This window comes from Lampetra planeri, unplaced genomic scaffold (assembly GCF_965212315.1).
Source record: "Lampetra planeri unplaced genomic scaffold, kcLamPlan1.2.h2 scaffold_386, whole genome shotgun sequence".
In the NCBI taxonomy this organism is placed as follows: Eukaryota; Metazoa; Chordata; class Hyperoartia; order Petromyzontiformes; family Petromyzontidae; genus Lampetra; species Lampetra planeri.
In genome coordinates, this window is record NW_027615209.1 from 1 (window position 1) to 24,454 (window position 24,454).

General features: G+C 54.4%; 2 long non-coding RNA genes across 4 annotated transcripts; both read left to right on the top strand.

The window, feature by feature from the left end:
• Positions 1-3,908: 3,908 nt before the first annotated feature.
• Positions 3,909-5,835, top strand: LOC144741013 (uncharacterized). The gene is made up of 2 exons (XR_013589849.1): positions 3,909-4,046; positions 5,119-5,835. It is a non-coding gene; the product is annotated as an uncharacterized LOC144741013 (long non-coding RNA).
• A 3,170-nt stretch (positions 5,836-9,005) lies between these two features.
• On the top strand, positions 9,006-15,718 carry LOC144741015 (uncharacterized). 3 transcript variants are annotated; one of them, XR_013589851.1, is made up of 3 exons: positions 9,044-9,408; positions 12,286-12,373; positions 13,387-15,718. It is a non-coding gene; the product is annotated as an uncharacterized LOC144741015 (long non-coding RNA). The 3 variants fall into 3 exon arrangements; XR_013589852.1 differs by lacking the exon at positions 12,286-12,373 and having other exon boundaries at positions 9,006-9,408; XR_013589853.1 differs by lacking the exons at positions 9,044-9,408; positions 12,286-12,373 and adding an exon at positions 9,442-9,565.
• Positions 15,719-24,454: the final 8,736 nt, after the last annotated feature.

The following is a 24,454-nucleotide window of genomic DNA, read 5'->3' on the forward strand; positions in this document are numbered from 1 at the left end:
CCCTGTGGGGGTCTTAGTGTGTCTCTAAGAGCCCCCCCCCAGTGATTAACACTGAACCCTGTGGGGGTCCTTAGTGTGTCTCTAAGAGCCCCCCCCCCAGTGATTAACACTGAACCCTGTGGGGGTCTTAGTGTGTCTCTAAGAGCCCCCCCCCCCAGTGATTAACACTGAACCCTGTGGGGGTCGTAGTGTGTCTCTAAGAGCCCCCCCCCCCAGTGATTAACACTGAACCCCTGTGGGGGTCTTAGTGTGTCTCTAAGAGCCCCCCCCCCAGTGATTAACACTGAACCCTGTGGGGGTCTTAGTGTGTCTCTAAGAGCCCCCCCCCAGTGATTAACACTGAACCCTGTGGGGGTCTTAGTGTGTCTCTAAGAGCCCCCCCCCCAGTGATTAACACTGAACCCTGTGGGGGTCTTAGGTGGTGTCCTCTAAGAGCCCCCCCTCAGTGATTAACACTGAACCCTGTGGGGGTCTTAGTGTGTCTCTAAGAGCCCCCCCTCAGTGATTAACACTGAACCCTGTGGGGGTCTTAGTGTGTCTCTAAGAGCCCCCCCTCAGTGATTAACACTGAACCCTGTGGGGGTCTTAGTGTGTCTCTAAGAGCCCCCCCCCCAGTGATTAACACTGAACCCTGTGGGGGTCTTAGTGTGTCTCTAAGAGCCCCCCCTCAGTGATTAACACTGAACCCTGTGGGGGTCTTAGTGTGTCTCTAAGAGCCCCCCCCCCCAGTGATTAACACTGAACCCTGTGGGGGTCTAAGTGTGTCTCTAAGAGCCCCCCCCCCAGTGATTAACACTGAACCCTGTGGGGGTCTAAGTGTGTCCTCTAAGAGCCCCCCCCCCAGTGATTAACACTGAACCCTGTGGGGGTCTTAGTGTGTCTCTAAGAGCCCCCCCCCCAGTGATTAACACTGAACCCTGTGGGGGTCTTAGTGTGTCTCTAAGAGCCCCCCCTCAGTGATTAACACTGAACCCTGTGGGGGTCTTAGTGTGTCTCTAAGAGCCCCCCCCCCAGTGATTAACACTGAACCCTGTGGGGGTCTAAGTGTGTGTCTCTAAGAGCCCCCCCCCAGTGATTAACACTGAACCCTGTGGGGGGTCTAAGTGTGTCTCTAAGAGCCCCCCCCCCAGTGATTAACACTGAACCCTGTGGGGGTCTTAGTGTGTCTCTAAGAGCCCCCCCCCCAGTGATTAACACTGAACCCTGTGGGGGGCCTAAGCAAATCCAATGTCAATGGAGGCTTCCAATGTCAAACCGGTGCCCCATCTCTCTCCCTCACGCTCAGCCTCAACCACGTCCGCCTTCGTCTCCCCCTGCCCCCCACTAACCCCCCACTAACCCCCCACTAACCTCCCCCACCTCTGTGTGTGTCTCTCTGGTGGTGGAGGTGGTGGTGGTGGTGGTGGAACTCACGGCCAAGCGAAGTGGTGAGGCGGCCATCGTTACGCTGAGGGGTCAGAGTGAAAGTGGTGGGGTTGGGCGGAAGTGACGTCATTTAGCCGGTGTCGATTGGCGTGGGCGTGACGTCAATTGGTTGGATGTTGGGGTGGCGGGGGGGAAGTGACGTCATTTAGTCGGTGGTCCGATTGGCGTGGGCGTGACGTCAATTGGTTGGATGTTGGGGTGGCGGGGGGGAAGTGACGTCATTTAGTCGGTGTCGATTGGCGTGGGCGTGACGTAAATTGGTTGGATGTTGGGGTGGCGGGGGGGAAGTGACGTCATTTAGTCGGTGTCGATTGGCGTGGGCGTGACGTAAATTGGTTGGATGTTGCTGAGGTGGAGTGGGGGTGACGTCATTAAGTCGGTGTCGATTGGCGTGGCCGTGACGTCAATTGGTTGGATGTTGACGACTTCTTTTAATTGTTTATATTGGTCACGCCCTTGAGAATGACGTCACGTCAAGAAATGGGTTGTGAGCATTGCCATTACCTCACGTAATTTCTGTTAATTTAACGATTTGTTACGTGACGTCACGCCGAAAATGTCGCATCCACCCCCTTTGGAACGGTCATTATAGAGTGACGTCACGAGAACGATAGAATGACGTCAAGGGTCGAAAGATTACTGTGATGACGTAACAGCGGTCGTACAGACAAAGATATTTAATCGGCGACGTTTCGGGCAATGTCCCGATAGAGGGCCAATAGATGACGTCACTAGCCAGCGAAGTTGGCACGGACGTGACGTCACTACGGGCAAAATGTCCGGTACCATGACGTAATTTGTTCTGGAGGTCGCGGGGACAAACCAAGGTCGGTCGTGACGTCACTGCAGAGTTTTGGTGATGTCGTCACCCCCGGCGCACTTTTGTGATGACGTGACGTAGCCGGGTGACGTCACCGCGCGCGCGTGTGCTCGCAAGGAGTGATGTCACGCCCGTTGGCAAGAAAATAACGCCGCGTTCAAACGTCCTAATGACGTCATGCCTACCCACCGATGTGCTGGCGACGTCACGAACTGCGTCTCGTCACCGACGACACAGCAGGCGGGGGGGGGGAGAGGACCAACCGCGACATGACGTCATAACCAACGGTAATTTTTTTTTTAAATCCCGATTAAAATATAATTATTTTCTAAATATTAACAGTCATATTATTTTTAACTAAAGAGCGAGAGCCCGAGGGAGAGGGGTGAACGCGAAATAAAAATCGTTGATTAGAAATGTAATTAAAATTAAAAATTAATTCAACTGATGGGTGGGTGGCCTGAAAGTTCTACATCCGGTGAACGAGCCGCGTGACCCGGAAGTGAAAGAGGTCACGCCCCCCACGTGGCTTGTGGAGGTCGCGACAATGCCGGGATACGAACTGTCACTCATAGTGAGGGCAGCGAGTCGGGTGAGTGTGGTGAGTGTGGTGAGTGGGGGTGGTGAGTGTGGTGAGTGTGGTGAGTGTGGTGGTGGTGAGTGTGGTGGTGGTGGTGAGTGTGGTGGTGGTGAGTGTGGTGGTGAGTGTGATGAGTGGTGAGTGTGGTGGTGAGTGTGGTGGTGAGTGGTGGTGAGTGTGGTGAGTGTGGTGAGTGTGGTGGTGGTGAGTGTGGTGAGTGGTGAGTGTGGTGGTGAGTGTGGTGGTGAGTGTGATGAGTGGTGAGTGTGGTGGTGAGTGTGGTGAGTGGTGGTGAGTGTGGTGGTGAGTGTGGTGAGTGGTGAGTGTGGTGAGTGTGGTGAGTGGTGGTGAGTGTGGTGGTGAGTGTGGTGAGTGTGGTGGTGAGTGCGGGGGTGAGTGTGGTGAGTGGTGGCGAGTGGTGAGTGGTGAGTGTGGTGGTGAGTGTGGGGAGTGGGGGTGGTGAGTGGTGAGGGGGGTGGTGAGTGTGGTGGTGAGTCTGGTGAAGTGGAGTGAGTGTGGTGAGTGTGGTGGTGAGTCTGGTGAGTGTGGTGGTGAGTGTGGTGGTGAGTGTGGTGAGTGTGGTGGTGAGTGTAGTGGTGAGTGTGGTGGTGCGTGTGGTGGTGAGTGTGGTGAGTCTGGTGAGTGGGGTGAGTGGTGAGTGTAGTTGTGAGTGTGGTGAGTGGGGTGAGTGTGGTGAGTGTAGTGCGGAGGGTGGTGAGTGTAGTGGTGGTGGTGAGTGTGGTGGTGAGTGTGGTGAGTGGTGGTGAGTGGTGAGTGTGGTGGTGAGTGTGGTGAGTGGTGAGTGTGGTGGTGAGTGTGGTAAGTGGTGAGTGTGGGTGGTGAGTGTGGTGGTGAGTGGCGAGTGTGGTGGTAAGTGGGGGTGGTGAGTGGTGAGGGGGTGGTGGTGAGTGTGGTGGTGGTGAGTGTGTCACTGTAGTAGTGAGTGTAGTAGTGAGTGTAGTGGTGAGGGTAGTGGTGAGTATGTGAGTGTAGGTGTGAGTGTAGTGGTGAGTATGTGAGTGAGTGTGTGAGTGTGATGGTGAGTGTGTGAGTGTAATGGTGAGCGTGTGGTGAGTGCAGGAGGAGGTGAGGCAGGCGGTGAGGAGGGCCGTGCTGAGTCTGCTGGGCCGTGGGGCTGTGGTGAGGGATCTGTCCGGGGCTGGGGACACGGAGACTCCCCTACTCAGTGCGGCGTCACGATGAGACTCACACTACGGGGTGGTGAGGCCACCCGCACTACTCACCACACGACTCACCACACGACTCACCACTCACTCACTCAGCCACTCACAGAGCCACCCACTCACTCACCCACTCACTCACTCAGCCACTCAATTACCCATTCAGTAACTCACTCAATCATTCACCCACCCACTCACTCACTCATCTACTAACCCACTCACTCATTCACTCACTCACCCACTCACCAACCCACTCACCAACCCACTCACTCAGCCACTCACCCACTCAGTCACTCACCCACTCAGTCACTCACCCACTCACCCACTCACTGACTAACTCACCCACCCACTCACACACTCACTCACCCACCCACTCACTCACTCACTCACTCACCCACCCACTCACCCACCCACTCACTCATTCACCCACCCACTCACTCACTGACTCACTCACCCACTCACCCACCCACTCACACACTCACTCACTCACCCCACCCACTCACTCACTCACTCACTCACCCACCCACTCACACACTCACCCACTCACTCACCCACCCACTCACCCACCCACCCACTCACCCACCCACCCACTCACCCACCCACTCACCCACCCACTCACCCACCCACCCACTCACTCACCCACCCACCCACTCACCCACCCACTCACCCACCCACCCACTCACCCACCCACTCACCCACCCACTCACTCATTCACCCACCCACTCACTCACTGACTCACTCACCCACCCACCCACCCACTCACCCACCGACTCACTCACTCACCCACCCACCCACTCACCCACTGACTAACTCACTCACTGACTAACTCACCCACTCACCCACCCACTCACCCACCCACTCACCCACCCACCCACCCACTCACCCACCCACTCACCCACCCACTCACCCACTCACTAACTCACCCACCCACCCACTCACTCACTCACCCACCCACCCACCCACTCACTCACTCACTCACTCACCCACCCACCCACCCACTCACTCACCCACCCACCCACTCACCCACCCACTCACTAACTCACCCACTCACTAACTCACCCACTCACTCACTAACTCACCCACTCACTCACTAACTCACCTACCCTCCCCAGCTACTTCCTGGTGGCGTTCGACTCGTCCAGCACGTCGCTCATTCCCCTGCAGGAGGAGCTGTCGCGAGACGTCGACCTTATCCGCTCCACCGTGCTGAGGTCGCGACCCCGTGACCCCCGCGACCCCCAGCTGCCCCGGGCGACCCCACGACCCCCACGACCTCACCGCCAAGCTGGGCCAGCTCAAGTGACCACCGCTCACCCACTCACCCACCCACTCACTCACCCACCCACCCACTCACTCACTCACCCACTCACTCACCCCACTGACTCACCCACTCACTCACCCACTCACTCACTCACCCACTCACTCACTCACCCACTCACTCACCCACTCACTCACCGACTCACCCACCCACTCACCCACTCACCCACCCACTCACCCACAAGTGTCACCTCACCACCCACCCCATAATCTCAATCCGGAGCCTCCCTAGGTCGACTCAGCCACAACAACAACAACAACAAAAGAACCCCCCATCACCACCGGGGGAAGACAAAGACGGCCGGGACAGGGGGGGGGTGGTTCTAACCCAGGCACTGCCGCTGCTGTTCGCTCCTCACAGCACTTGCCCCTGCGGCCTGTGTGGGCTACACTGGGGGGGAGGAGGGCGGGGGGGGACCTTTGTATTTGTCTTTGTGTTGTTACATTTGGATCTCGTGTTTCGCGGTTTAAAATGTGAATTTGAATAAATCCGATTACGAGGGTGAATTTAATGAACGTGACGTCGCCTCTCGAATCATTTTAGAGTGTGTGCCCGTGTGTTGGAGGTGGCCATGTTGGGTAGGGGTCATGGTGGCCATGTTGGGTTGGGGTGCTTGTGGCCATGTTGGGCAGGGGTGGCCAGTTGGGTATGGATAGAGGTGGCCATTTTTGGGCAGGGATAGAGGTGGCCATTTTGGGCAGGGGTAGAGGTGGCCATTTTGGGCAGGGGTAGAGGTGGCCATTTTGGGCAGGGGTAGAGGTGGCCATTTTGGGCAGGGGTGGCCAGTTGGCCATTTTGGGCAGGGGTGGCCAGTTGGGTCGGGGTAGAGGTGGCCATGTTGGGCAGGGGTAGAGGTGGCCATGTTGGGTAGGGGTACAGTTGCACATGTTGGGTCGGGTCATAGGTAGAGGTGGCCATGTTGGGTATGGTCATAGGTAGAGGTGGCCATGTTGGGTAGGGTCATCGGTAGAGGTGGCCATGTTGGGTAGGTGCGCCACCGAGGCTTGAGTGAGTACGGGACTGGCTACAGCCGGGGCCGACACCTTTCTTAGAACCTCGCTGACTCAACGCCGAGTTTGGAGCTCCCTCAGCCGGTCTGTTCCGCGGAGCGAGTGTTTTATTGGGGGTCCGTCCGGGACCATCTCCCAACCACCGGCTCGTGTAACGAGAACCCCCTTGAATGTTTTACAATGAAACGCGGCAATTGAATCAAAACAATCCACCTGCTGGCATTCAGCGCCTGTTTATTTACCGCCAAGAAGTGTCAAACCTGGCAAGGGAGGTCCCATGATGAAGCTGCTCGCCTCGAGCTCTCAACGTCTATGATAGAGGCATTGTCCTGGTGCTGGTCGCCTTTTAGCGTTGCCCTCTGGTCTAACGCTGCTTGAGACCAGGCTCTAGGGCAGGGGTGGGGAACGTCCGGCCCGCGGGCTGTATGAGACCCGCAAAATCATTTGGTGTGGCCCTGCCAAGGCAACCGCAGGCGGGACTCGAAATTCAACAAATCTAGGAGCAAACCTGGAAAAGCAGTTGTGGGTAGCAACATTATCAATACCAGCTAACATCACATGCCTCGCAAAAGAGAAGCAGTTCCAGCCCTCACATTAGGGGTGAGCTAATTAAATGTTTGACCAAATGTCGAATTTCGATTTAAAGCTTTCGTGACTGCAGGGATTCATCTTCTTGGTTCTTTCGGTAAAGTCACGTAGAAGGGAAATAATAAAATAAAAATATATAAAACAATAAAATAACATAATAGAATAAAATTCAATGATAAAATATAATACAATTTTTGTTTAATCTTTATTATTTTATTATTTCTCTTCTACGTGACTTTACCGAAAGAACCAAGAAGACAAATGTCGAATTTTTTAAGTTGATAATTTTGTATGCCCCTTGAATGATGTTATATAAATATCCAAATGGTCCTTGTCAGAAAAAAAGGTTCCCCTACCCCTGCTCTAGAGAAAGCTGTCTCTGGTGTGGACCAATCAGTCTCAAAGACAATGCATGACGATGACGATCATCATCATCATCATATACTGCCAGAGCATGGTGGTTGCTGTTTTTTTTCATTCATTGACTTTTTGGCAAGCGGTCGCCGCGTTAGTGACGAGGCCATGTCGTTTTGGCCACAACGCAAGCAGCCGTCCTCAGGTGAAGAACAGGTCTGTCGGCAAGACAGCGTCTGAATTCCCTAGTCACCGTGATGTTAGGGTTGAATTTCAGACGCTGTCTTCCCGACAGACCTGTTCTTCACCTGAGGACGGCTGCTTGCGTTGTGGCCGAAACGTCGTTAAAATTATTTTATTATGTTTTATTTTTATTATTTTATTATTTCCCTTCTACGTGACGACTTTACCGAAAGAACCAAGAAGATGAATCCCTGCAGTCACGAAAGAAGCTTTAAATCGAAATTTGAGGCCGTGTCGTTTTTAAATCCTTTATATTAAGTTCGCTTGCTTGCTTGCGTGCTTGCTTGCTTGCTTACGACCGTGCAAATCTTTCGGTCGTTTTTTAACCCACTTCCCGTGATCCAATCGAGCTGACATTTTCCACACAGACTCGTTGTGCGTGACTATTAATTTTCGTGAATTTTTTTTTCCAAAATTTTACACTGTTTAGGGGAAAAAAAATGTAATTACCAATTGCTTAATGCTGGCAGACAATCATCTGACCCATAAGTGGCAGCCATCTCAAGCCAGAGGACGAGAGGACTCTAGCCGCCACGCATATAGAGGATTTAGAGTGAAAAACTTTGTTTTTACGGGTTAATTTATTTCTTTTGTTTTCACTTCGACCGCGCAACGATTCCTCCCCGCGTGCTGGGGTGGTGGTTTGGTTGTGTTTCGGAGGCTACCTGGCCGGATGAAGGAAAAATAAAACGGGTGGTTCGGCAGAAGAAACCGTAGGTCCTGCGAGGAGAAATCCACACGACCCGAGACGGGGAGAAAGAAAGAGAGAACACACCGACTCCAAGTACACAGCAGGCATCGTCAGTGTCATTATTATTATTATTATTTTTTTACCTACGTGACTTTACCGAAAAAAACCTAAGCGTATGAATCTTTGAGGTCACGAAAGCTTCAAATCTACAATGTGAAAGCGAGTCGAGAAAGGCTTCTGCAAACAAATGTGCTGCTTCTGAGTTGGCCGCGTGGCCCTGCGAGCCGACAGCGTGTCTAGAGCGCTCGGCTGTCACCTTCGAGCTCAAACTTGAAGCCTCCAGGGAGCCATCCGCGATTAAACTTGGTGCTCAAGACGACCGATTTGATGGCATCATCCTGGTCACCCTTGACACTACTACACCAATTGCTACCGAAATCAATATATGGTATTTTACCCCCTGTTGGATGAACAAGCGAAATAATACTGATGCTGATGATAATATAAAGTTTCATCTTCTTGGTTCTTTCGGTAAAGTAACGTAGAAGGGAAATAATAAAATAATAAAAATTAAACATTAAAATAAAATTCTCACGACGTTTCGATTCCTCTCGCCGTTGACAATAATGCGGGAATCGACAACAGAGAATCGAAACTCTTTTAATCGACACCTGACTCCACTGCTATCGACTCTCCGTGGATGCTTCCCGCCATTAACCCCTCCCGTCGTTATCACGCAGAATCGATTATTTTAACACATTCAAATCGATTCCTATTTAAAACAATCGAAGCGAATCACTGCTATCGATTCCTTAACTCAGCTCCCCCACAACGCAAACCAACGCGGGAATCGATGTTGCGGTAATCGAACCTTACGTAATCGACAATCAAACTCCACCGCTGTCGACTCCCCGTGGACGTCTCCCGCTACTATATAAGGTCGCCCTGAGGAGATTTTGCGAGGCTCAACAGCGGGAGATGTTTAAGCGCAGCAAGAGGAACTTCAGACGCCGCAACGCCTCCTCCTCCTCCTACTCCTCCTACTCCTCGTCTGGCGAGGATGGCGGCGGCGGAGACGGCGACAAATCCGACCCCGAGGAGGCACCCCCCCGGGCCCAGGCGGCGAACCACGCCGCCCCCCGCCGAGAACGGCGCAACGAACCCGGCGGCGGCGCTAGGCAAGGCAGGCCCCGCCTCGGTGAGTAGGCCGCAGGCGTCCATCGTTGAGGCTGTTGGTGGTGGCGGTGTTGTTGGTGTTGGTGGTGGCGGTGTTGGTGTTGGTGGTGGCGGTGTTGGTGGCCTCGGGGTGGCGGGGAGGAGAAGGCGGCAAATTGGCTTTGATCTTTGCAACCGAGGTGTGTATAGAAAGAGATTAAGTGGCTTTCGATTTAAAGCTTTCTCTGTATTGTATCTCTTACACATCTCTCTTGTATCTCTCTATTGTATCTCCATTCTCCCTCTATCTCTCTATTCTCTCTCTCTACTACATCTCTCTATTATCTATTGTATCTCCATTCTCCCTCCCTCTCTCTAATCTCTTTTTTTTCCCACATCTTTCTATTCTACCTCTTCTCTCTCTCGGCTACCTCCGGGGAGTAATAACTCCATGAGCGAGGGTGATGTCCTTGTTGTTGTTGTCCCGTGGTGGTGGTGGTGTTGTGGTGGTGGTGGTGTTGTTGTTGTTGTCCCGTGGTGGTGGTGTTGTGGTGGTGTTGTTGTCGTCCCGTGGTGGTGTTGTGTGGTGGTGGTGGTGGTGTTGTTGTTGTGGTGGTGTTGTTGTCCCGTGGTGGTGTGGTGGTGGTGGTGGTGTTGTTGTGGTGGTGGTGTTGTTGTTGTTGTCCCGTGGTGGTGTTGTGGTGGTGGTGGTGTTGTCGTCTCTGAATGCAAGCATTTACATCAATCAGGTGAAAGTCAATAAGTGCTTCACCCAGGGAGGGCAGCTCTGTGGTTTGAATAAACGACAGGCTGTGTTCGCTCTCTCGGCGTCCGCGTGTCTGTCTGTGAGTGTGTGTCTGTGTGCGCGTGTGTCTGTGTGTGTGTGCGTGTGTCTGTGTGCGTGCCTAATGGGAGAGGTGCAGTCTTCAAACTTAATTTGGAGCTTTCGTGACTGCAGGAATTACTCTGGTTCTTTAGGTAAAGTCACGTATAAAGAGAAAATAATAATTTCGATTTAAAGCTTTCGTGACTGCAGGGATTCTTCTTATACTGGTAGGAACGAAGTAAACCAGCCTGCAATAGTTTATATCGTCCGTCCGTGTAGTAACATCGCTCCCTACTGCAAACACTCGGCAGGACCCTACAAAAACCTTTGGACTCGGTGGGGCTTTCCTGGCTAAACAAGTGTAACATTCCCTTATAATTCCCTGAGCTAGCTTTTAATTAGAACTTTTAAATTAATGAGGCTTTCCTGGCTAAACACGTGTAACATTCCTTGAGATACATTTTAATTTAAAAGTTTTAGTTAGAAGCTAACTCACAGCGGCCTAAAGCCTACAGCTAGGCCTAAAGCCTAGAACTAGGCCTCAAACTCTCCCTTCGTATCGTACCCCCGCGTGTGTGAAAGGGAGTTAATGTTTAACAATGTTACATTCCCTGATGTTTTTAAATAGAAACATTTACATTTAAAGCTTTTACATTAATAATTAAAACATTTAAATTAAAAATTAACTCACAGCGGCCTAAAGCCTAGAACTAGGCCTCAAACTCTCCCTTCGTATCGTCCGATGAGGTGTAGCATCATCGTCCCCTACTGCAAACACTTGGCAGGACCCTACAAAAACCTTTAGACTCAGTGGGGCTTTCCTGGCTAAACAAGTGTAATAATACATGATGTTTATATTGTTTGGTTATTCGTTCCTACCAGCCCACCCCGCAGGGACCTGTTTTGGAGCTCTCATAACTGCAGGAATTACTCTGGTTCTTTAGGTAAAGTCACGTATACAGAGAAAATAATAATTTCGGTTTAAAGCTTTCGCGACTGCAGGGATTCTTCTTATTTTGTCAAGACGCTCTACGCACCCTCCATCCCAGCTTAAATAGTCGCTCCAAGCCTGGGGCGTGTCATTCAGACTCTGTCTTCTCGACAGACCTGTTCTACACCTGAGGACGGCTGCTTGCGTTGTGGTCGAAACGTCGTGAGAATTATTTTATAATGTAACATTTTTATTATTTTATTATTTCCATTCTACGTGACTTTACCGAAAGAACCAAGAAGAAGAAAATAATAAATTAAATACGAGCATACGACGTTTCGATTGCTACACGCGCAATCATCATCAGGTATAAATGAAATGGAACACAAACCTTGTATACTTAGAAATGTAATGCAATACAACACAAGAAAGTCGGCTAACATAACAGTCAACACCCTACCCGGTTGATTACGTTCTTCCTGAGAATGCTAAATTTGAAAGAGAGATAAAACACAGAACCAGAGACATACAGAGAGGGGGAAAAAAGTATTTGATCCCCTGCTGATTTTGTACGTTTGCCCACTGACAAAGAAATGATCAGTCTATAATTTTAGTGGTAGGTTTATTTGAACAGCGAGAGACAGAATAACAACAACAAAATCGAGAAAAACGCATGTCAAACATGTTATAAATTGGTAACGAGCTGAGATTAGGAGCACTCCCTTTAAGAGTGAGCTCCTAATCTCAGCTCGTTACCTGTATACAAGACACCTGGGAGCCAGAAATCTTTCTAATTGAGAGGGGGTCAAATACTTATTTCCCTCATTAAAATGCAAATGAATCGATAACATTTTTGTTATTTCCATTTATTTTTATTTTAAATAATAAAATAATAATTAATGTAAATAACTCAACTTGGTTATTTCCATTTATTTTTCTTTCATTATTTTTTGTACCAACGTGACTTCACCTCAACAACCTAAGAGTGTGAATCCTTGCAGTCACGAAAGCTTCAAATCTAGAATTCATCTAACTCCTCCGCTTCTTGTTCTTTGTTTGTGTCTCTCTCATGTCTCCCCCCTCTTTCCCTCTCGGACGTCTCCCCCCCACTCCACCCCCGCACTCCCTGGCCCCTCTCCCCAAACCTTGCTCCGTTACCAAAGAGGGCAGCACTTGACAAAGCCAACGGGGCCATGTTCAGCCTCCAGCGTCCTGCACTAGCAGCAAGCCCTAGCCAGCATGCAACTCCAGGTGGGTGGGTGGGTTGGTTGGTGAGTGGGTGGGTTGGTTGGTGGGTGGGTTGGTGGGTGGGTTGGTTGGTGAGTGGGTGGGTTGGTGGGTGGGTGGGTTGGTTGGTGAGTGGGGTGGGTTGGTTGGTGGGTGGGTTGGTTGGTGAGTGGGTGGGTTGGTTGGTGGGTGGGTTTGTTGGTGAGTGGGTGGGTTGGTGGGTGGGTGGGTTGGTGGGTTGGTGGGTTGGTTGGTTGGTTGGTTGGTTGGTTGGTGGGTGGGTTGGTGAGTGGGTGGGTGGGTTGGTTGGTGAGTGGATGGGTTGGTTGTTGAGTGGGTTGGTTGGTGGGTGGGTGGGTTGGTTGTTGAGTGGGTTGGTTGGTGGGTTGGTTGTTGAGTGGGTTGGTTGGTGGGTGGATGGGTTGGGTGGGTTGGTGGGTGGGTGGGTGGGTGGGTGGGTTGGTTGGTGAGTGGGTGGGTGGGTGGGTGGGTTGGTGGGTGGGTGGGTTGGTTGGTGAGTGGGTGGGTGGGTTGGTTGGTGAGTGGGTGGGTGGGTTGGTTGGTGAGTGGGTGGGTGGGTTGGTTGGTGAGTGGGTGGGTGGGTGGGTTGGTGAGTGGGTGGGTGGGTGGGTTGGTTGGTGGGTGGGTGGGTTGGTTGGTTGGTTGGTGGGTGGGTGGGTGGGTGGGTTGGTGAGTGGGTGGGTTGGTTGGTGAGTGGGTGGGTTGGTTGGTGAGTGGGTTGGTTGGTGAGTGGGTTGGTTGGTGGGTGGGTGGGTTGGTTGGTGGGTGGGTTGGTTGGTTGGTGAGTGGGTGGGTTGGTTGGTTGGTTGTTGGATGGGTTGGTTGTTGAGTGGGTTGGTTGGTGGGTTGGTGGGTGGGTCGGTGGGTTGGTGGGTCGGTGGGTTGGTGAGTGGGTGGGTGGGTCGGTGGGTTCGTCAGCTGCAGGCACAGCTGCCTCTCTCGCTGCTGATTGAGTAGCAGCAGCAGCACCCTGGTGACCCCCTCCCTCCCTCTCTCTCCCCCCTCTTCGTTGGCAGGTCAAAAGTGCTTGCGTTGTGGATAGACTCGGGAATGTGGAGTTTCCACCACTGGCTCTGCAGGCCACTGTACACACGTTGTGCCGGTCCTTGTGGGCACGGGTGCACAAGTCCACGCAGGCGGTGACCCCGGCAAACGGTCGACCCCTCACCTAGCCGCCATTCACCAGCCACAACCTCGTGCCCCACCTGGTTGCTGTAGGCTTGAGGGGCCAGTGTCTTGTACACCGGAGCAATCCGAGTGGCCAGGGCCTGAAGCCTGGACTCAACGAAGAGGAGACCCAAGTGGATCGAAGTCCCCCTGTCTGCCATGAGTGACTCGAGCATTGCGCAGCAGGATGCAGCAGCAGGCGCTACACGTCTAAGAAAAAAAACACTCAAAACAAGTCGTGCTCTGCCATTTGCGAAATACACGTGCGTGGAATACAAAAACAAAAATATACCAAAGCGAGTGAAAAGAACAAGCGAGTGAAGATGACAAACCAAGAGGAGTCTGAAGCTGAAACCGTCTCCGTTAGAAGCGACTCACTCACCCCTCTTCTCTCTCTTCAGCTCTCCCACACTTCTCCCAATCACTCTCTCCCTCCTCCCTCCTCTCTCTCTCTCAATCACTCTCTCTCTCTTCCCCCCTCCCTCCTCTGTAATGAACTCACAGTGCTCCATTGGAACAATGCTGCTATCCACTATCTCTAAATGGCAGCTGTAGTGCGCGCAGACACACACACACACACTGCAATGTTCATCCCTGCTCTCTCGACTCCCGTCAGTGACACGTCTTCACGTGTCCTTCCGGGTGCTGATGATGGTGCTGCTGCTGCTGCTGTTGCTGGTAGCTGTGATTATGATGACACTCCACGGAGCCCTGGAAAACGGGCGTCTCGAAGTTTGGCCTGTTGTCGTTTAGGTCCAGCACGTTGATGAGGAGATGCACGGGATTTTCCCAACGGATGCCCGTTCATGTCCACCGCGTGGCCGTTGACCAGGTACTCTTTGACGAGCTCACGGTCCAGGGTCGTCTTGGTGACCCAGAGCCGCCACCCGGTCACGGGGTCCACGACAAAAACACCCACGGGGTCCTGCTCGGCTCCGGGCTCCGCGATGCTCTACTGCGCGTTTTCACGCGTGGTCGACTTGATCTGCACCAACTGCTTCGGGAAGGGCCCCCGGGGTCATTCTCAGGGACGCCGATCGCAATCGTGAGCCGGCGGCGCTCCTTCTGCAACCGAGACTTGCCTTGCTCCACTTTGACCGTGCCCAGCAGCAGGGGTAGTAGTAGTAGTAGTAGCAGCAGCAGCAGCATCCTGGCGGGGTACAGCCCCCTCATTTTGATAGAAAAAATGATATCCACACCACGTCGACGGGGGAGTTGATGACCCAGGCGCTGATTGCAGGAGACTCTCCCCCCCCCCCCTCACTCTCTCCCCTCACTCTCTCTTTTTATATTTTTATTATTTTATTTTTCTTTGAAATTTTCTTCCTGTGGATTTCACACCTGATGACGACTGCTTGTGTTGCAGTCAAAACGTCGTGAGAATTTTTATCGTTTTACATTCATATCGTTACTTCCCTTCTACGTGACTTTACCGAAAGAACCAACAATATGAATCCCTGCAGTCACGAGAGATGTTGGCTACCAACAACAAGGCAACTCCTATGACTAATTGGGAATGGGACGCAAGCGTAGGATTGATCACCCTGTCGCTGGCCGCCTTTGGGGAGGGTGTATAGTGTGAAAGGCCGGAACACCCTAGGAACCAAAGGTTCACTACTGACGATGCGCTCCCCAAATTTCACCAGGCTCACTGTTCATGAACTCTTGGAAGTGCTTGCACAAAGGAGAGTAACATCTCATCCTGTGTTCTTTGGAATCAGAATACTTCCCTTCTACGTGACTTTACCGAAAGAACCAAGAAGATGAATCCCTGCTGCAGTCACGAGAGAAGCTTTACATCAAAGCGTAGCCTGGTCATTAAACTTGGCGACTGCCCTTCCGCACTCCCCTTACCCCCCACCCCCACCCCCTCCATCTCTCCTCGTGTCACAAGCAAGCCTCCTTTTGCCCATTTCACCAATTTGTTTATTGCTGGGGTTGTTTTACACCTGATGATGGGCACTTGTGTAGCGCCCGAAACGTCGTCACTTAATTCAACTTTACCAAGAGAACCAGAGTATCCAAACACACGGGCATCGTCAGGGTCGCGATCGAACCCACGCTCAGCGTGATACAGCTCGTGCCCCAGCTACCGTAGCCTGCTGCCACCCCCGGATGCTGCAGCTCCCGCTGCTGCTGCTGCTGCAGCTCCTGCTGCTGCTGCCGATGCTGCTGCAGCAGCAGCAGCAGCAGCTCCAGGTACATCCCCAGCTGCGGGTCCAGCTCCGGCTGCTGAAACCGCTCCTGCAGCTGCTGCAGCTCCCGCTGATGCAGCTGCTGCAGCTCCAACTGTTGCCGCTCGAACTCCTGCTGCTGCTGCAGCTCCAGCTCCTGCAGCTGCTGCTGCTGCTGCAGCTCCCGCTTCTGCGGCTGCTGCTGAAACTCCTGCTGCTGCTGCAGCTCCAGCTCCTGCGGCTGCTGCTGCTGCTGCTGCTGCAGCTCCAGCTCCTGCGGCTGCTGCTGAAACTCCTGCTGCTGCTGCAGCTCCTGCTGTTGCAGCCACTGCCACTGATGGAGTTTCAGCTCCAGGTGCAGCTCCAGGCCTGGGTCCACCTGCTGCTGCTGAACCCGCTCCTGCAGCTGCAGCTGCTGCTGCTGCTCCCCCCCCCCTCACTCCCTCTCTCTCCCCCCCCCTCACTTCCTCTCGCTCCCCCCTCTCACTCCCTCTCTCTCTCCCCCCCCTCACTTCCTCTCGCTCCCCCCCTCTCACTCCCTCTCTCTCCCCCCCCCCCTCACTTCCTCTCGCTCCCCCCTCTCACTCCCTCTCTCTCCCCCCCCCCCTCACTTCCTCTCGCTCCCCCCCACTCACTCCCTCTCTCTCCCCCCCCTCACTTCCTCTCGCTCTCCCCACTCACTCCCTCTCTCTCCCCCCCCTCACTTCCTCTCGCTCTCCCCACTCACTCCCTCTCTCTCCCCCCCCCTCACTTCCTCTCGCTCTCCCCACTCACTCCCTCTCTCTCCCCCCCCCTCACTTCCTCTCTCTCCCCCCCCCCCCTCACTTCCTCTCGCTCCCCCCACTCACTCCCTCTCTCTCCCCCCCCCCCTCACTTCCTCTCGCTCCCCCCACTCACTCCCTCTCTCTCCCCCCCCCTCACTTCCTCTCTCTCCCCCCCCCCCCTCACTTCCTCTCGCTCTCCCCACTCACTCCCTCTCTCTCCCCCCCCTCACTTCCTCTCGCTCCCCCCACTCACTCCCTCTCTCTCCCCCCCCCCCCTCACTTCCTCTCGCTCCCCCCACTCACTCCCTCTCTCTCTCCCCCCCCCTCACTTCCTCTCGCTCTCCCCACTCACTTCCTCTCTCTCCCCCCCCCCTCACTTCCTCTCGCTCTCCCCACTCACTCCCTCTCTCTCCCCCCCCCTCACTTCCTCTCGCTCTCCCCACTCACTCCCCTCTCTCCCCCCCCCTCACTTCCTCTCGCTCCCCCCACTCACTCCCTCTCTCTCCCCCCCCCCCCTCACTTCCTCTCGCTCCCCCCACTCACTCCCTCTCTCTCCCCCCCCCCCCCCTCACTTCCTCTCGCTCTCCCCACTCACTCCCTCTCTCTCCCCCCCCTCACTTCCTCTCGCTCTCCCCACTCACTCCCTCTTTCTCCCCCCCCCCCTCACTTCCTCTCGCTCTCCCCACTCACTCCCTCTCTCTCCCCCCCCTCACTCCCTTTCTCTCCCCCCTCACTCCCTCTCTCTCCCCCCCCCCCCTCACTTCCTCTCGCTCTCCCCACTCACTCCCTTTCTCTCCCCCCCTCACTTCCTCTCGCTCTCCCCACTCACTCCCTCTCTCTTTCCCCCCTCACTCCCTTTCTCTCCCCCCCCTCACTTCCTCTCGCTCTCCCCACTCACTCCCTCTCTCTCCCCCCCCTCACTTCCTCTCGCTCTCCCCACTCACTCCCTCTCTCTTTTTTTTCTTTTCTTTTCTTTCCTTGGCTGTGGTATCACTGGATAGTAGATGGGGACAGTGGGAATCTCGTTCATCCATTCGTGCGCGTCACTAATTAGATGACGAGGCATTTGGCTGTTTCTTCTTCTAGTTCCCCGTATGGTGTTTGGGTCGGGTACCCGTTTGAGGTAAACTATTCGGATGTTTGAAAAGATGGATCTGCTGCCAACCCTAAAGGGTAGGCCGCGACCAGGCAGGGTTCCACCGTAACATTCCATTGATTTCTTTTTTCCTCTAATTATCCTTTTGTCCAAGATCGCCATATCCGTACAGAACCTTCCATCACCTTAATCATTGGCAATTTTACCCATGCGTTAGACAGTCCAACTTTTTTTGTTACTATGTTGTTAAGAGTGCACCGACCCCCACGGGCAGATATGATTAATGCTTCCGTTCTTATTACTTTGTTTGGATATATTGTTTTGAGATACGTTTGCATTTTTTTGTCATTAGCGTATTTTTTTTACTTTGAAATGGTATGTTAGAGCTAATGAACGAGATTCCCAGGGTATTGATACATCAATGACCAGAACATCAGTATCGTTTACTAAAATTACATCCGGTTTTGCTTTGTTGGTGTCGCTAGGTAATGTTGGTTCTATGATAATTTGCCAGTTTAGTTTTTGTGCGGCTGTTGCTAGAACTTGCACTATAGTATCGTGTCTTGCAATTCTTGCGTAATGGCTACGATCACATTTTTGCAAGCTATGGGCCAAGGTCTCTTCAGAAATTTGAAGACGTCACCCTCCTCCTCCTCCTCGTCGCCATTGAAGACGTCGCCCTACTCCGTTATGCTCATGTCAGAGGCCTCCACATGGTCACTGCGCACACACACAGGACACAAAAGACAAATTATTCCCACCAAATCAAAACTTTTTAATCGTCCCCATAGCAAAAACACGCGCACTCTAGCTCGGACACACAGGGGCAAGTGCCGCGAGAAGCTCTGCAATAAAAGCCATTTGCTCAAAAAGATAAAGTGCTAGATTATAAAAGGTAAACCAAACAAATCAAGACAAGTCGTGCTCTGCCATTTGCGAAATGCACGTGCGTGGAATTCTACCAAAGCAAGTGAAGAGAACACGCGGGTGAAGATCAGTTCTCCGGTGTCGTGGGCGCTCGCCAGCCCGGCCGCCGCCAGCGTGTCCTGCTGGTTGCGCGCCACCCGCAGCAGCAGCAGCAGCAGCGTCATTGAAGACGTCACCCTCCTCCTCGTCGTCGTCATTGAAGACGCCGTCACCAGCCGCTGCGTGTGCCGGCGCTCCGCTTCGTGCAGCAGCAGGAGGGCGAACTGCTCTGCGTTCTGGAGACGCCGGCGCAGGTCCGCCGCCTCCCGCTCCTCCTCCTTCCCCTCCTCCTCCTCCTCCTCCCGCTCGCCGCTAGCGCCCGGCGCCGCCACCACCGCCCGCCGCGTCTCTGCCACGCCCGCGATGGCGCCGTCCGAGGGCGATGCCCGGAGCCGGTCGTTGTCGACATCGTTGGCTTCTTCCGGGTCGTCCCGCCTGCGCCCGGAGCCGGTGCACCTCCTCCGGGGCCTGCTGGCGACGCGGCTGCGGCACCACCATACATCTGTGTACCACCAGGCAGCGCTGGTGGTGGTGGTGGGAACGCAGCGGTGGTGCTGGCGGGCGCCCTCCTGATCGGCGTCCACGTACTCCTCTCCTGCGGCCTCCTCGGCACTCGAGTTCGTTGTCGGGTAATACTTGTCTCTCTCTCACTCGCCTCACTCCGGAGTGTCTCACTCGCCACTCGCTCACTCTCTCTTGTTTTCATAATCAACGATTTTTGGGTTTAGATCGCGTTATTTATAAATGTGTCGTAACCCTCCACCACCTGACACGGCCAATCGGTAAAAAAGTGTCACGTTGACAAGAGACAAATAGTTCACTGCTTTAGCCCACCGGTGTGTTGAAGCGTGAAACCACAACATTTACAATTTGAGTTGTACGACGTTTCGCTGGTAATTGCATCCAGCATCATTGGGCAACCCTCACTCTCCTTTTTTTTGTTGAGCAAATGGCTTTTATTACAAAGTGCCAGATTATAAAAAGTCAAAAAAACACTCAAAACAAATCAAAACAAGTCAAAAGTCGTCGTGCTCTGCCATTTGCTAAATACACGTGAGTGGAATACAAAAACAAAAATATAACAAAGCGAGTGAAAAGAACAGGCGGTTGAAGATCACAAACCAAGATGAGTCTAAAGCCAGCCCCCCCCCCCTCCTCTCGGCAGAAGCGGCCTGGTGGCCGTCCACGCTCTCCCGCGCTCTCTGCTCCCGAAGGGGCTCGCCAGTCCCACGTTGCCCACCACGCCCCTCGTGACCTGCCGCAGCCTCTCCCTGACTGGGGTCCACCACCCCGAGAGCCCTCCCTTCCCCCCCGCGGATGGCCGTGCGAGCCGGTCGCTGTTCGTCCGCCCTCCTATCGGACCACGTGATGGCGCCGCACCAGGTGCATCATCACCAGGTGCATTGTCAACACCGTCGCCCTCTCCAGGGCGGCGGTCTCCTTGGTGGCGCCCGCCGGGCCGGCTGCCGCCAGCGTGTCGTGCTGCTGGTCACGTGCCACCCGCAGCAGCAGCAGCATCGCCACTGAAGACGTCGCCCTCCCCCTCCTCGTCGTCATTGAAGACGTCGCCGCCGCCATGTCCACCGCGTGGCCGTTGACCAGGTACTCTTTGACGAGCTCACGGTCCAGGGTCGTCTTGGTGACCGAGAGCCGCCACCCGGTCACGGGGTCCACGACAAAAACACCCACGGGGTCCTGCTCGGCTCCGGGCCCCGCGATGCTCTACTGCGCGTTTTCACGCGTGGTCGACTTCACCTGAACAAACTGCTTCGGGAAGGGCCCCCGGGGTCATTCTCAGGGATGCCGATCGCAATCGTGAGCCGGCGCTCCATCTGCAACTGAGACTTGCCTTCCTCCACTTTGACTGTGCCCAGCAGCAGGGGTAGTAGTAGCAGTAGCAGCAGCAGCATCCTGGCGGGGTACAGCCCCCTCCATTTTGCAGACAAAAAAATGATATCCACACCACGTCGACGGGGGAGTTGACGACTCAGGCGCTGATTGCAGGAGACTCGCTCTCTCCCCCTCCCCTCTCCCCCCCTCACTTCCTCTCTCTCCCCCCCCCTCGCTCCCTCTCTCTCGCCGTTGGCGTCCGCGATGTCGGCGTCGCCCGCGTGATGCATGACGTCGCGCCATGCATCATGAAAAACATCGCGTATTGTTTCACGCACGACGTGGCGCAATGCGTCATAAGTGACGCCACCCGCGACACTGACGTCGTTGCCCGCGACATGCGGCCGCGTCGCGGGGCGACGCCGACCGCATGTCCCAGCGATGACTTCTTCTTTTTGGGGGTCCTTGCTCCACCTTCCGATCAGCAGCAGAGACATCAGCAGCGACATTACCTCCCGTGGACTGGTGGCCTGATTGATACGAAGCTAAGCCTAATTGTCATAACTGCACACATTAACATAACTGCAAGCATTCGCATAAAATAATAAGATTATCTCCGTGATTATTATAATTTATGCAATAGCATAATTTACGCGAATTACGCATTTTTCCAAATTTTATTAATTATTATTATTTTTATCAAAATTTCATAACCCGACCATATACAACAGGGTCTCTGCCGATGTCAAGTGAACGTGTCCGCAATAAAGTGCCATCTCTCTCTCTCTCCACTCACTCGCTCACTCACTCTCCACTCACTCACTCTCTCCCCACTCACTTGCTCACTCACTCTCTCTCCCCTCACTCACGCACACTCTCTCTCCCCTCACTCACGCACTCTCTCTCCCCCCTCACTCACGCACTCTCTCTCCCCCCTCACTCCCTCTCTCTCCCCTCACGCACTCTCTCTCTCCCCCCTCACTCTCTCTCCCCCCTCACTCGCTCACTCACTCTCTCCCCTCACTCACATTCTCCCCCCTCACTCGCTCACTCTCTCTCTCTCCCCTCACTCACGCACTCTCTCTCTCTCCCCCCTCACTCGCTCACTCTCTCTCCCCTCACTCACGCACTCTCTCTCCCCCCTCACTCACTCTCTCTCTCCCCTCACTCCCTCTCTCTCTCCCCCCTCAGTGGAAACAAGAAGATGCTCGGTGTATTCGGCACTTTGTTTCGTTCATCATTTCGTAAATGTTTTTTTTACTGGGCTTTATGTAAACCCCCCCCCCCCTCTAGCTCGCTCTCTTTTTTTTTTCGATCAATGGCTCCCCCCTCACTCCCCCCTCTCTCTCCCCCCTCACTCCGCCTCTCTCTCCTCTCACTCACTCTCTGTTTTGTTTTTTGAGCAAATGGCTTTTATATAAAAATTGTGCCATATTATAAAGAGTTAAAAAAATACTCAAACAAATCAAAAATAAATGTGCGCGTGCAATAAATACGAAAACAAAGTGAAAACAAGTGAAGATTAATAAAAACTACCAGTATTTAAAAACGTCATGGCGCCGCCCCCCTAGCGCCGCCGGTGCCGTCCCACGTGACGCAGCAGACGCAGCAGCAGCAGCAGGCCGCCCTCTCCAGGGCGTCGCCCGTGTCGTGGGCGCTCGCCAGGCCGGCCGCCGCCACCAGCGTGGGAGTGCTGGTCGCGTGCCAGCCGCACCAGCAGCGTCGCCATTGAAGACCTCCTCCTCCTCCTCGTCATTGAAGACGTCGCCCTCCTCCTCGTCATTGAAGACGTCGCCCTCCTCCTCCTCCTCGTCATTGAAGACGTCGCCCTCCTCCTCCTCCTCCTCCTCCTCATTGAAGACGTCGCCCTCCTCCTCCTCCTCCTCCTCCTCATTGAAGACGTCGCCCTCCTCCTCCTCCTCCTCCTCCTCCTCCTCCTCATTGAAGACGTCGCCCTCCTCCTCCTCCTCCTCCTCCTCCTCCTCCTCATTGAAGACGTCGCCCTCCTCGTCGTCATTGAAGACGTCGCCGCCGCCATGTCCACCGCGTGGCCGTTGACCAGGTACTCTTTGACGAGCTCACGGTCCAGGGTCTTGGTGACCGAGAGCCGCCACCCGGTCACGGGGTCCTGCTCGGCTCCGGGCCCCGCGATGCTCTACTGCGCGTTTTCACGCGTGGTCGACTTCACCTGAACAAACTGCTTCGGGAAGGGCCCCCGGGGTCATTCTCAGGGATGCCGATCGCAATCGTGAGCCGGCGCTCCATCTGCAACTGAGACTTGCCTTCCTCCACTTTTACTGTGCCCAGCAGCAGGGGTAGTAGTAGTAGTAGTAGCAGCAGCAGCATCCTGGCGGGGTACAGCCCCCTCATTTTGTTGATAGCAAAAAATGATATCCACACCACGTCGACGGGGGAGTTGATGACCCAGGCGCTGATTGCAGGAGACTCACTCTCTCTCCTCCCCCCTCACTCCCTCTCTCCCCCCCCCCCCCCCCTCACTCCCTCACTCGCCGCTGCAGACGGCATTGCAGGTGGTTACTGTGTCGCCGAGGGCGACGTCGCGCAATGCGACACGGGCGACGTTAATAGCATCAGTTCGTCCTGCGTAAGAACACAACGGCAACAATCAGAACGATCAAAGATCCATTCAGTCTTTTGGATCCAGGCCAAGTTCTATAGGTTTACATAGCACCTTAAACCCCAAGGCATTTTACAACAATCGTAACATTGTACGTAAGATGACGGTGGTTGTTGAAATCTAGAGTGGGATTGTTATTCTTGGGAGTCCGTTGTGAGTTGCGAAGGGACTGGTGGCCACGGGAGGTAATGACAGGTCGGGTGACGGTGGAGTCTGCCGCTGAAGCGAGCGTCCAGAGTCAACGAGACGGTTCGGGAAGGAGGGCGTGGAATTCTACCAAAGCAAGTGAAGAGAACGAGCGAGTGAAGATCACTTCTCCGGTGTCTTGGGCGCCCGCCAGCCCGGCCGCCGCCAGCGTGTCGTGCTGGTTGCGCGCCAGCAGCAGCAGCGTCATTGAAGACGTCACCAGCTGCTCCGTGTGTCGGCGCTCCGCTTGGTGCAGGAGGGCGAACCGCTCGGCGTTCTGCACACAATGATAAAAGTAGCGAGTGAAACGAGTACGGTGCGTTGTGCCTCTCGGTTGCAAGCTGCATTGGGGCGGTGACCAGAGAGATCGCCATCCGTGGTGCTTGTCAATCGTTCTTCGTCTTCATTCTTATCACCGTGATCACAGCAATGCGCTCCGGCGACTGCGCCGCCATCTCGGCCTGCATGACATTTAGTCTTCTCACAAGTGTCTGCGCCACCGCCAGGGCCGCCCCCCTCTCGGTGATTTTGGCGGCGGCGGAAATCACAGCCATGGTGGCGAGGACGTTGGGCGGAGTGAATGCATATCCGACGCGCAAGTACTGGCCTCGCCGTTGAAGACGTCGCCCTCCTCCACATCGTCATTGAAGACGTCGCGCTCCTCCTCCTCCTCGTCGCCATTGAAGACGTCGCCCTCCTCCTCCCCCTCCTCCTCCCGCTCGCCGCTAGCGCCCGGCGCCGCCAGCAGCTCCGGCCTGTTCATGGTGAGGCACCGGCGGCGGTGAAGACGATGCGGCGCTCCACCACCACCCAGGCGACGCAGACGACGCGGCGTGGCGAGGCCGAGGTGGTGGCCCTGGAGACGGGGCCCTGGGTAACGGCGGGCGCCCTCCTTGGGCTGGTCGGCGTCCATGATCTCCTCTGCGGCCTCCTGCCAACTCATCTTCGTCGTCTGTAGTCGTCGAACGGCGGCGGCGGCGGACACGGCTCAAGTTGCAGGCCGCCTTTTCTCCGTGTCCCCGTGTGCTGATGGAAGCTTCTGGAAGTCGCTGTGAGCTGCTGGAAGATGTTTCAACCGCGGGTCACGCTGCTGAGAAAAATCTCTCCCCCCTCACTCTTTTTTTTTTTTTTGAGCAAATGGCTTTTATAGCGATCATCATTCACGTGCAAGATCATAAAAAGTGAAAGAAAAAAACACTCGAAGCAAGTCGCGCTCTGCCATTCTGCGTCGTACACGCGCGTCGAACGCACAAAGTTGCGTGA